This window comes from Myotis davidii, unplaced genomic scaffold (genome assembly GCF_000327345.1).
Source record: "Myotis davidii unplaced genomic scaffold, ASM32734v1 scaffold2328, whole genome shotgun sequence".
NCBI classification, from domain to species: domain Eukaryota; kingdom Metazoa; phylum Chordata; class Mammalia; order Chiroptera; family Vespertilionidae; genus Myotis; species Myotis davidii.
In genome coordinates, this window is record NW_006299248.1 from 39,326 (window position 1) to 49,462 (window position 10,137).

Sequence of the window (10,137 nt, forward strand, 5' to 3'; positions counted from 1 at the left end):
ACAGCAATGGCTGATCCTCAGTCCTACGCTAAGAGGCCCCAAGTTTCAGTGTCCCGGTAATCACTGCCAGCACCTCTGAGAGAAAGCCGCCCTCGCATTCCAACGGGTGCCAGACAGTCCAGTTTCCCCCCATATGAGTTCTGGGTCCCCAGAGACTCGCCTGAAACTGGAGATTGGAGTTCAGAGCCGTCGGGAGCTTGAGACTCCCTCCGGATTCCAAAAGACCGCCGCGTCCTCGGGTGCCAGCCCCTTTCCGCGCGCGCGAGCCCCGTACCTCTGCGCTTCTCTCCTGCAGCTTCTCTGGGTCTCAGTGTGCCTTTCCTTCCTTCTAGTTGTAGAGTTTACAGTCAGCCAGGCTTCCTATGGTTCTGGATGAAGTCCGTATTGTTTCTCTGAGGTATTAATCAATTGTTGTGAGCGGCATTAATTTCCTGGTGTTTATCTCTGCCGCCATCCTAGTTTCTCCTTGGACACTTTTCTATGTCAGTTAAAGTCATCTTATTCCTTTTAACAACTGTACAAAATTCCATTTTATGGATATAACATTTTTAACCAGTCCCTATCAATGGACATTTCAGTGGTTTCATCTCGTTTTTTGCTATTATTAAGAATTCAGTAAAACATATCTGTAGGGTAAATTCCTAGAAATGGAATTGCTGTAATACAACCCCATGTTATTGTAAAGATGTGTGCGTTTGTTGTGTGTGTATGTACAGGATAGTATTTTTACATACAAACTCATTTTTATTAGTTCCTTTTTCCCTCACATCCTTTCCACCATTAAACCTGGGTCATGAAACACACTCACTGCCTTTGAGAGAGCCATAACACAGAGTAAGAAATAAGTTATAGCCAGGCCGATGTGGCTCAGTGGTTGAGCACTAACCTATGAACCAGGAGGTCACAGTTCGATTCCCAGTCAGGGCACATGCCCGGGTTGCAGGCTCCATTCCCAGCAAGAGGCGTGCAGCAAGCAGTCAATCCATGTTTCTCATTGATGTTTCCATGTCTCTATCCCTCTCCCTTCCTCTCTCTCTAAAAAATTCATTAAAGCCCTGGAAGGTTTGGCTCAGTGGATAGAGCATCAGCCTGCGGACTCAAGGGTCCCAGATTCGATTCTGGTCAAGGGCATGTACCTTGGTTGCAGGCACAGCCCCAGTGGGGAGCGTGCAGGAGGCAGCTGATCGATGTTTCTAACTCTCTATGCCTCTCCCTTTCTCTCTGTAAAAAATCAATAAAATATATTTTAAAAACATTAATTAAAATAGATAAAAACATATCCTTGGGTGAGAATTAAAAAAACAACGACAAACTTTTAATAGACTTTTGATGCTCATGACAGAAACAGAAGCTTTGAGAGAAAATACTTTTTGAGTTACCAAAACCTAGTTTGAATGCTAAATTCTCAAAGTTTATACCATAAACAACTGATTCAGAAAAATTTCATGATGATGTAAGAGCACATGTTCTACCCAAAAGGAGATTTAAGGTCACTGAGATGGATGAATAACTTGAGGGAGATGGAGGTGAGACCCATGGAGTTATAGTTTGATTGTTTCTCTGAAAACCAAGCTGGCTCAGCTTGGAAAAGACTGAGATATCCTACAGCTCAAGGATATCAGGGATCCTAAGGAGTCCTGAACCCTTTAAGGCACCAGAGTTGTATAGTATCCTGGCTGGATAAGGCTCCTGAGAAAATGGCCTAATGACAACCTTATGCAGTCCTGCACATGGCAGCATGGGAGAAATGTGGAAGTGTCTGAGAAAAGGGCATTACAATAGGGACAAGAAGGACCCAGAAAACACCAATATTTGACCAAAATACCCAAAATACTTAAAGAACTCACACAACTCAATAGCAAATAATGCAAACAAACTAAAAAATGAACAATCTGAATAGATACTTTTCCAAAAAAGATAAACAGATGGCCAATAGATACATCAAAACCACAATGAGATATCACCTCACATCTGTCAGAATGGGTATTTTTAAAAAAGACATGAAATAACAAGTGTCGGAGAGGATGTGGTAAAAAGGTAAGCCCTGTGCACTGTTGGTTAAAATTTGAATGGGCACAACCACTAAGGAAAACAGTGTGGAAGGTCCTCAAAACATTGTGAATAAAGCTATCATATGACCCAGTAATCCCTCTTCTGGGTATTTGCACAAAGAAAACAAAACCACTCATTTAAAAAGATATCTGCATCCTTATGTTCATTGCAGCATTATTTACAATAGTGAAGAATTGGAAGCAAATTAAGTGTCCATCAATGGATAAACGGATAAAGAAAATGTGGTACATAAATACATAGGAATATTATTCAGCCATTAAAAGTGAATAAAATTTTGCCATTTTAGACAACATGAATGGACCTTAAGGGCAGTATGCTAATTGAAGTAAGACTTACAGAGAATGACAAATATTATATGACCCCTCTTATATGTGGAATCTAAGAAAGAAAACACGCACAAGCTCATAGATATAGAAAACAGATTGGTGGGTGCCAGAGGTGAGAAATAGATGAAGGGGGTCAAAAGGTAAATAATAATAATAATAATATTCTGCTGCTTTGGGATGAAGCATTCTGTAGCTATCAATTAAATCCCTTTGATTCAGTGTGTCATTTAAGGGCTGTTTCCTTATTGAGTTTTTGCCTGGAAGATCTATCCAGTGATGTCAGTGGGCTATTAAAGTTCCCTACTGTTACTGTATTGCTGCCCATCTCGCCCTTAAAATTGACCAAGGGTTTTTTATATATTTAGGTGTTCCTATACTGGGTACATATATGTTTACAAGAGTTATGTCCCCTTGTTGATATGATCCCTTTAGTATTATGTAGTGACCTTCTTTGCCTTTTTTCTGGCCTTTATTTTGAAGTGTATTTTGTCATATATGAGTATTACTACCCCAGCTTTTTTTCATTTCCATTTACATGGAATATATTTTTCAATCTTTTTGGCATACAGGAAGATACTCAACCTACTGAGCCACACCAATCAGGGTGGCTCATGTTTTATTATCGAATTCAGCTATCCTATAACTTTTCCCCCTCTTTATCTTTTGATTGGAACATTTACTCTACTTACAGTTGAAGTTATTATTGCTAGGTACTTATTTATAGCCATTTTTTCTTTATTCCTATATTCCTCTCTCTATTGCTTCTTCATCTTAAAGTAGTCTCGTAAACATTCCTTGCAATGTCGGTTTAGTGATAATGAACTACTATAGCTTTTTTATAGTATGGGGAGCTCTTTATTTCACTGTCAATATTAAATGATAGCTTTGCTGTATAGAGTATTCTTGATTTCAGGGGCTTGCTTTTCATTACTTTGAATACTTTATGCCAATCCCTTCTTGCCTGAAATGTTTCCGTTGAAAATCAGCTGACAGCCTTATAGGAACTCCCTTGTAGTTAAATAATTGTTTCTCTCTTGATGCCTTTAGGATTGTCTCTTTGTCTTTAACCTTTGCCATTTTAATTATGATGTGTCTTTGTGTTGGTTTCTTTCGGTTGTCATGATTGGGATTCTCTGTGCTTCCTGACCTTTTGTGACTTTTTCCTTCACCTGGTTCGGGAAATTTTCTATCATTATTTCTTCAAACGGATTTTCTATCCCTTGCTCACTTTCTTCTCCTTCTGATACTTCTTATGATGCCAATATTATTATGTTTCATGTTGTTCCAAAGTTCCCTTAAATGTTTATTTTTTTTCTTTTTGTTGCAATGATTAGGTCTTTTTTCCCCATTGCTTTTGTTTATTTTGTTTTGTTTCATTTTTTTAAAAAAATATATTTTATAGACTTTTTTTACAGAGAGAAAGGGAGAGGGATAGAGAGAAACATCGATGAGAGAGAAATGTCGATCAGCTGCCTCCTGCACACCCCCCACTGGGAAGGTGCCTGCAACCAAGGTATATGCCCTTGACCGGAATCGAACCTGGGACCCTTTAGTCCGCAGGCCAATGCTCTATCCACTGAGCCAAACTGGTTAGGGCTGTTTTGTTTCATTTTAAAGAGTGGGAGGGAGGGAGGAAGAGGGGAGAGAGAGAGAGACAGCAATTGGTTGCCTCCTGCATGGGCCCTCATGAGGCCAGTGATTGAACTCGTGAACTGTCAGTGCACAGGGGCTGTTTCTTTCTACCTTGTCTCCCAAATTGCTGATTTGATCCTCTGGTTCATACAGATTACTTTTTTAAAAAATTAAATGTTTATTATTGAAAGTATTACATATGTTCCCCTTTCCCACCATTGACTCCTTCTGGCCGGGCCCTGCCCCCCATCCCAGGCTTTTACCACCCTCTGTCTGTGTCCATGGATTATGTATATATGCATACAGTTCTTTTTTCTTTAACTATTAAATCTCTTTAGTAAAAACAGTTTTGCTCATGCAAAACAACAGATTACAACAATCTAAGTGCTGGGCTGGACACACCATCAGACCCAGAGGCACTGTAGGCACTGGAGCCCACCCCAGGGCGGAAAAGACCTGAATGCCCCCCCACCCCCCTGCCTTGAGAGAGCTGAAAACTGAACTATTACTGCCACCCCATCCCTCCCCAAGGGACCATGGCACCAAGGACCTCTCCCCAACAGGGAAGGACTCAGTAATACTGGGGAAGGGCCTTACCCCTGCCTCACTGGCCTGGACACATTAAGCCAAGCTGTTTGGGGTGGACGGGAGTGGCTAATGGGTAGGGCAGAGTTGGGACGTCTTTGGTGTGAAGACCCTCCCACCCACTAGGCCACACAATGGAAATGTGTGGGAGGCCACAAGGGTGGTGCTGCCTTTGCCCATAGAGGCGTGGCTGGCCAACGCCAGAGCCCAGGTCAAACTGCAGAAGCTTTGTGTCACGTATAAAGTGCCCAGGTTCACCCAGATAAGCTGAGAGGAGGCCTGTGGAGAAACAGCTAAAAATGTAAGAAAAATAAACAATGGGCGAACAAAGGCAGGAAGGGGAAGCAGAGGTTACTTGGTAGATGAACGCCTCAGAGGACTAGGACCAGCACTAAGTGGGGAGTAAGGGCCCTAGGGGGACAGTCCAGTCTTCCTGATTCCGACCAGTGCTAAGTCACTTCTCTCCACCTCCCAGACCAGCTAACAGAGACACATACGCAGGCCTGGCTCAGAGTCTGGACAGGCTTCCAGGCATTGTGGCAGATGCTCCATGGGCAGGGCAGGGTAGGCCCAAGGAGGCAGAAGGTTCCTGAGCCACAGCAGGGCCGCTCCTTATGCAGCCCTGCCTGTCACTGGCCCCACAAATGCACAGTCCTAGGCACACATGCATGGGCGTGGCTGGGCAGGGGGGTGGGACGCACGCGCGCACACACACACTCTCACTCCTATCCATCTGGCACACTGGTGATGTCTGAGGGATCCTGTAGGAGGTGGGGGGCATCCTGGCCCCAGACCTCCATGACCTTTTGTGCCAGGTTCCTCAGCCAATGGAGAGCTGAGGTTGTAATAGGGAAATGGGGCATATGGGACGCTCCCTACAATAGTTTCCACTAACACCTTTAATAAGAGGAAAGGGTTTGGGGGAGAAGAGGAGTGGGGAAAGGGCAATAAAGATATTTCATGAAAATTCTACGTCAAATTACTGATAAAACTGCAGAATGAGCACAGGTTCAAGAGGATCTGCTCCCTTCTCTGCAGGCCCTCCAGACCTATCCCCTCCCGCTTGGCATTCAGAGCCAAAGGCAGAAGTGAGCCTCTCATGGGGCTCCGGGCTCCAGGGTGGGGCGAGGAGGAGGGAGGCAGCAGTGGGCAGTCTGTATCTTCATTTAAAAAGCATATTCAGGTCATGAGTTATTGCTTGTCCTCCAGCGGAGAAGGCCAGGCTGACAGTCAGTGAGCTAGGGCCGCGGCCTCCAGGGCCCGAGCCTTCTTCCGCCCTTCAGAAACAGGGGATTGGAGGCATTGTCTATCTTTTTTATCTTGATCTGCTCGTAGTCGACATGCATCTCCTCTCTGACATCCTCCCACCACTCCTTGTCCTCCTTCAGGACCCGGCTGGTGTGCAGTGGGGTTTGAGGGTCCTTTGTTGATTGCATGATCCTGGGGTGGTTCATGAACTTCATGATGGTCATTCTCTGAGGGAACTCTGTTTTCAGCAGGTTCCGGATGCGCATCTTCACTTCCTCTAATACTTCTGACCACTCTGGGTTGGGAAATTCATATTGGCCCATTTGGATGTGAGTCTTCATGACCGGAGAGATGGCCAGGCCATGTTTGGAATAGAAGGGCGGGTATCCACACAGCAGGATGTACATGATGGCATTCAAGTACCACATATCACAGGACTTGTCATACTTCTCTGGGCCCAGCACTTCCCGAGCTATATAGTATGGCATATAACAAGGAGTGGTCAACGAGTTGTGGCTGGTGGTTTCCTTGGCAAAGCCAAAATTGGTGAGTTTCAGGATGGCGTTGGGCCTTTGGAGGTAGTTATAAGAGATTCTCCAGCTTGACATCCGGATGAGCAATGTAGATTGAGTGCAAACACTGAGTGGCCTCACCAATGCTCTTCATGATTTCTGAAGCTCCTCTTTCTGTGAACACCTGGCCTCCTCGGTCCTGGATTTGGCTGAAGAGTTCTCCACCATCCAAGCTCTCCATGACGATGAGCAGGCACTTCCTCCCCGCATACAGATTTTCATAGATGTCCACAATCCGCACAATGTGTGGGCACTGGGAGGTCCACCAGTGCAGCTCCACCTCACGCTGGGCCTTGGTGCAGTCCTGCAGCATTTTTAGGGCGAATTTCTCCTGGGTCCTCTTGTTGAAGATCTGAAAAACTTTCCCATTGATGCCCAGCCCCAGCACCTGGGTGGTGACCTTGTAATCATCATGATGATGTTCTTCTAGATCTACAGGCTGGACCTGGGATGGGACTGGAGAAACTGCTGCGGGGACTGCGGGCGCTGTGGCGGCGGGCTGGCGAACGCCAGTAGGGTCTGGCCCTGGCAGTTGGACAGCATGGTGCTAGGAGACACGGGAGCAGGGGCAGTGACAGGGGCGGGGCCCCCGTCCACCTGCTCCGGCCTGGGTCCGGTCACCCCACCCATGCCCTGCGATGAAGTTTCCTCCAGGCTGGAGCCAGCTTCCCTGACTGGCCCGGCTCTAGGCTCCATGGGTCCCGCCACGCTCCACTGGCACCCACCTACCCGCTCTGCTCCCTCCCTCTCCCCCTTCTCCTCCTCCCTCCTCCATCCCCGGGCCCTGGTGTTCAGTGAGCGCAGGACTGGTGTTGGGGACGTGGGGAGGAGGCGGGGGGCCGAAAGACAAACTACCTGCATGCAATTTCTTTGGTTGATCTCTTCCCACTCACCCAACTCCACCGCATCCCTCTGCCATTCCTCAGTCTGTTCTATGCTTCTGTGTCTCTAGATCTATTTTGTTAATCAGTAAATTTTGTTCATTAGATTGCACATGAGTGAGATCATGTGATATTTGTCTTTCTCTGACTGGGTTATTTTGTTTAGCATAATACTCTCCAAGTCTCTCCATGTTGTCTCAAAGGGTTAGAGATCCTCCTTTTTACTGCTGTATACTATGGTATAAATGTACCACAGCATTTTTATCCATTCATCTACTGATGGGCACTTGATCTTAGCTATTGTAAATTGTGTTGCTATGAACACTAAAATTTCTGATTAGTGTTTTGGATTTCTTAGGATATATTCCTAGAAGTGGGATCACTGGGTCAAATGGCAGTTGCAATTTAATTTTTGAGGAAACACCATACTGTTTTCCATAATGGCTGCACTAGTTTGCATTCCCCCCAGCAGTGTACTAGGGTTCCCTTTTCTCCACATCCTTGCCAGCACTTGTCATTTGTATTTTGTTTTGTTTTTATTGATTTCAGAGAGGAAGATTTCTCATCAGAGATGATTTCTCATCTCTCCATGATGAGAGAATCATCAAACTGCTGCCTTGTGCTTGCCACCCACTAGGATTGGGCCTGCAACCTGGGCATGTGCCCTTGACCAGAATTGAACCTGGAACCCTTCAGTTCACAGGCCCATGCTCTATCTACTGAGCCAAACCAGCTAGGGCAGCACTTGTCATTTATTGATTTGTTGATGGTAGCCATTCTGACAGGTGTGAGGTGATCCTATTGTCATGTCAATTTGCATCTCTCTGATGATCAATGACTTTGAGCAATTTTTCATATGTGTCTTGGCCATCTGTATGTCTGCTTTGCAGAAAGGTCTCTTTAAGTCCTTTGCCCATTTTTAATTAGACTGTTAGTCTTCCTTTTGTTAAGTTGTATCCATTATGTATTTTGGATAGTAAACCTTTTTCAGATGTATCATTCCCAAATATGTTCTCTCATTTGAAAAGGCTCCCTTTTCATTTTGTTGATTTTTTTCCACCAATTATTTTTTATTATTATTGAATATATTGGGGTGGCATTGGTTTGCAAAGGCATACAGGTTTCTAATCCATAACTTGATTAAACATCATCTGCACACTGTAGTCCCATTTGTTTATTTTCTCCTTAGTTTCCTTGGCTCTAGGATATGTATCTGTAAACATTGCTACGAGAGATGTCTGAGATTTTGCTGCCTATGCTTTCTTCTAGGGTTTTTATGGTTTCACTATATTTATGTATTTTATCCATTCTGAGTTTATTCTTGAGTATGGTGTAAGTTGGTGGTCTAGTTTCATTTTTTTGGCACATATTTGCCCAATTTTCCCAAAACCATTTATTAAAAAGACTGTCTTGACTCTATTGTATGTTCTTACCTCCTTTGTCAAATATTAATTGAATGTAATGACTTGGGTTGATTTTGGGGGTCTCTGTTCTGTTCCATTGATCTATATGCCTGTTCTTGTGCCAGTACCAGGCTGTTTTGATTACAGTGGCTTCGTAGTATAACATGATATCTGGTATTGTGATTCCTCCAACTTTGTTTTTCTCAAGATTGCTGCAGCTATTCGGGGTCTTTTTTGCTTTCCTATAAATTTTTGGAGTATTTGTTCTAAATCTGTGAAATATGCTGTTGGTATTTTAATAGGGATTGCGTTGAATCTGTAGATTGCTTTCAGTAGTACGGATATTTTAATGATGTTAATTCTACCAATCCATGAACACTGTATATTTTTCCACTTGTTTATATCTTCCTCTATCTCTTTTTTCAATGTCCTATAGTTCCTGAGCACAAGTCTTTTACCTCCTTCGTTTATTCCTAAGTATCTTAAATTTTTTGTTGCAATGGTAAATGGCATTGTTTGTTTAGTTTCTCTGAGAATTCATTATCGGTGTATAAAAATGCCATCGATTTTGGGGTGTTAATTTTGTATCCTCCTATATTGCCAAATTCATTTCTGAAATCTAGTAGTTTTTTGCTGGAGTCTTTAGGGTTTTCTATGTACAATATCATGTCATCTGTAAATAATGATAGTTTTACTTCCTCCTTTCCAATTTGGCTGCCTTTTATTTCTTCTTCCTGTCTGATCACTGTGGCTAGCGCTTCCAGTACTATGTTGAAAAAGAGTGTTTGAGAGAAACCAAGATGGCAGCATAGGTAAACACCGGAGATTGCTGCCTTGCACAACCACTTCAAAAATGCAACTAAAAGACAGAATGGATATCACCCAGAACCATAGGAAGGCTGTCTGAGGGGAAATTCTACAACTAGAAGGAAAGAGAAAAGCGTACCGAGACTCAGAGGAGGCGCAGTGCAGAAAATACAAAGGTGCAGAGGTGCGTGCAGAGTGAGCTGGCGGCTGAGGGCGTGGTTGTCTCTTTCAATCCGGAGGGAGTCTCAGGCTCTGAGCTCCAGTTCCAGGCGAATCTCTGGGGACCCAGACTCAAACGGGAGAAGCGGGACTGTCTGGCATCGGTCGGAACTCAAGGGCAGCTTTCTCTCCGAGGTTTGCAGTGGTTGCTGGGACTCTGAGAGGCAGAGCCTCTGGGGACGGGACTGAGAGCAGCCATAACTGCTTGCTCGGCCTGCCCTGTTGATCCCCTGGGACCCGCCCTGCCCAAGCCTTGCACAGAGGCATTTCCTGGATAGCCTTAGGCAAATACTAGATTAGCACCTCCCTAGAGGACAGAAGTTCTCCCACTGCAGACACAGCTGATTCTCACAGCCAGTTGGCCTGGAGGTCAAATCCCCCCCAGTGTTTC

The 10,137-nt window shown here is 44.5% G+C and overlaps 1 pseudogene; it reads right to left on the reverse strand.

Moving 5' to 3' along the window:
• Positions 1–5,846: 5,846 nt before the first annotated feature.
• Positions 5,847–7,000, reverse strand: LOC102752327 (annotated as a pseudogene).
• Between the last annotated feature and the right edge of the window lie 3,137 nt (positions 7,001–10,137).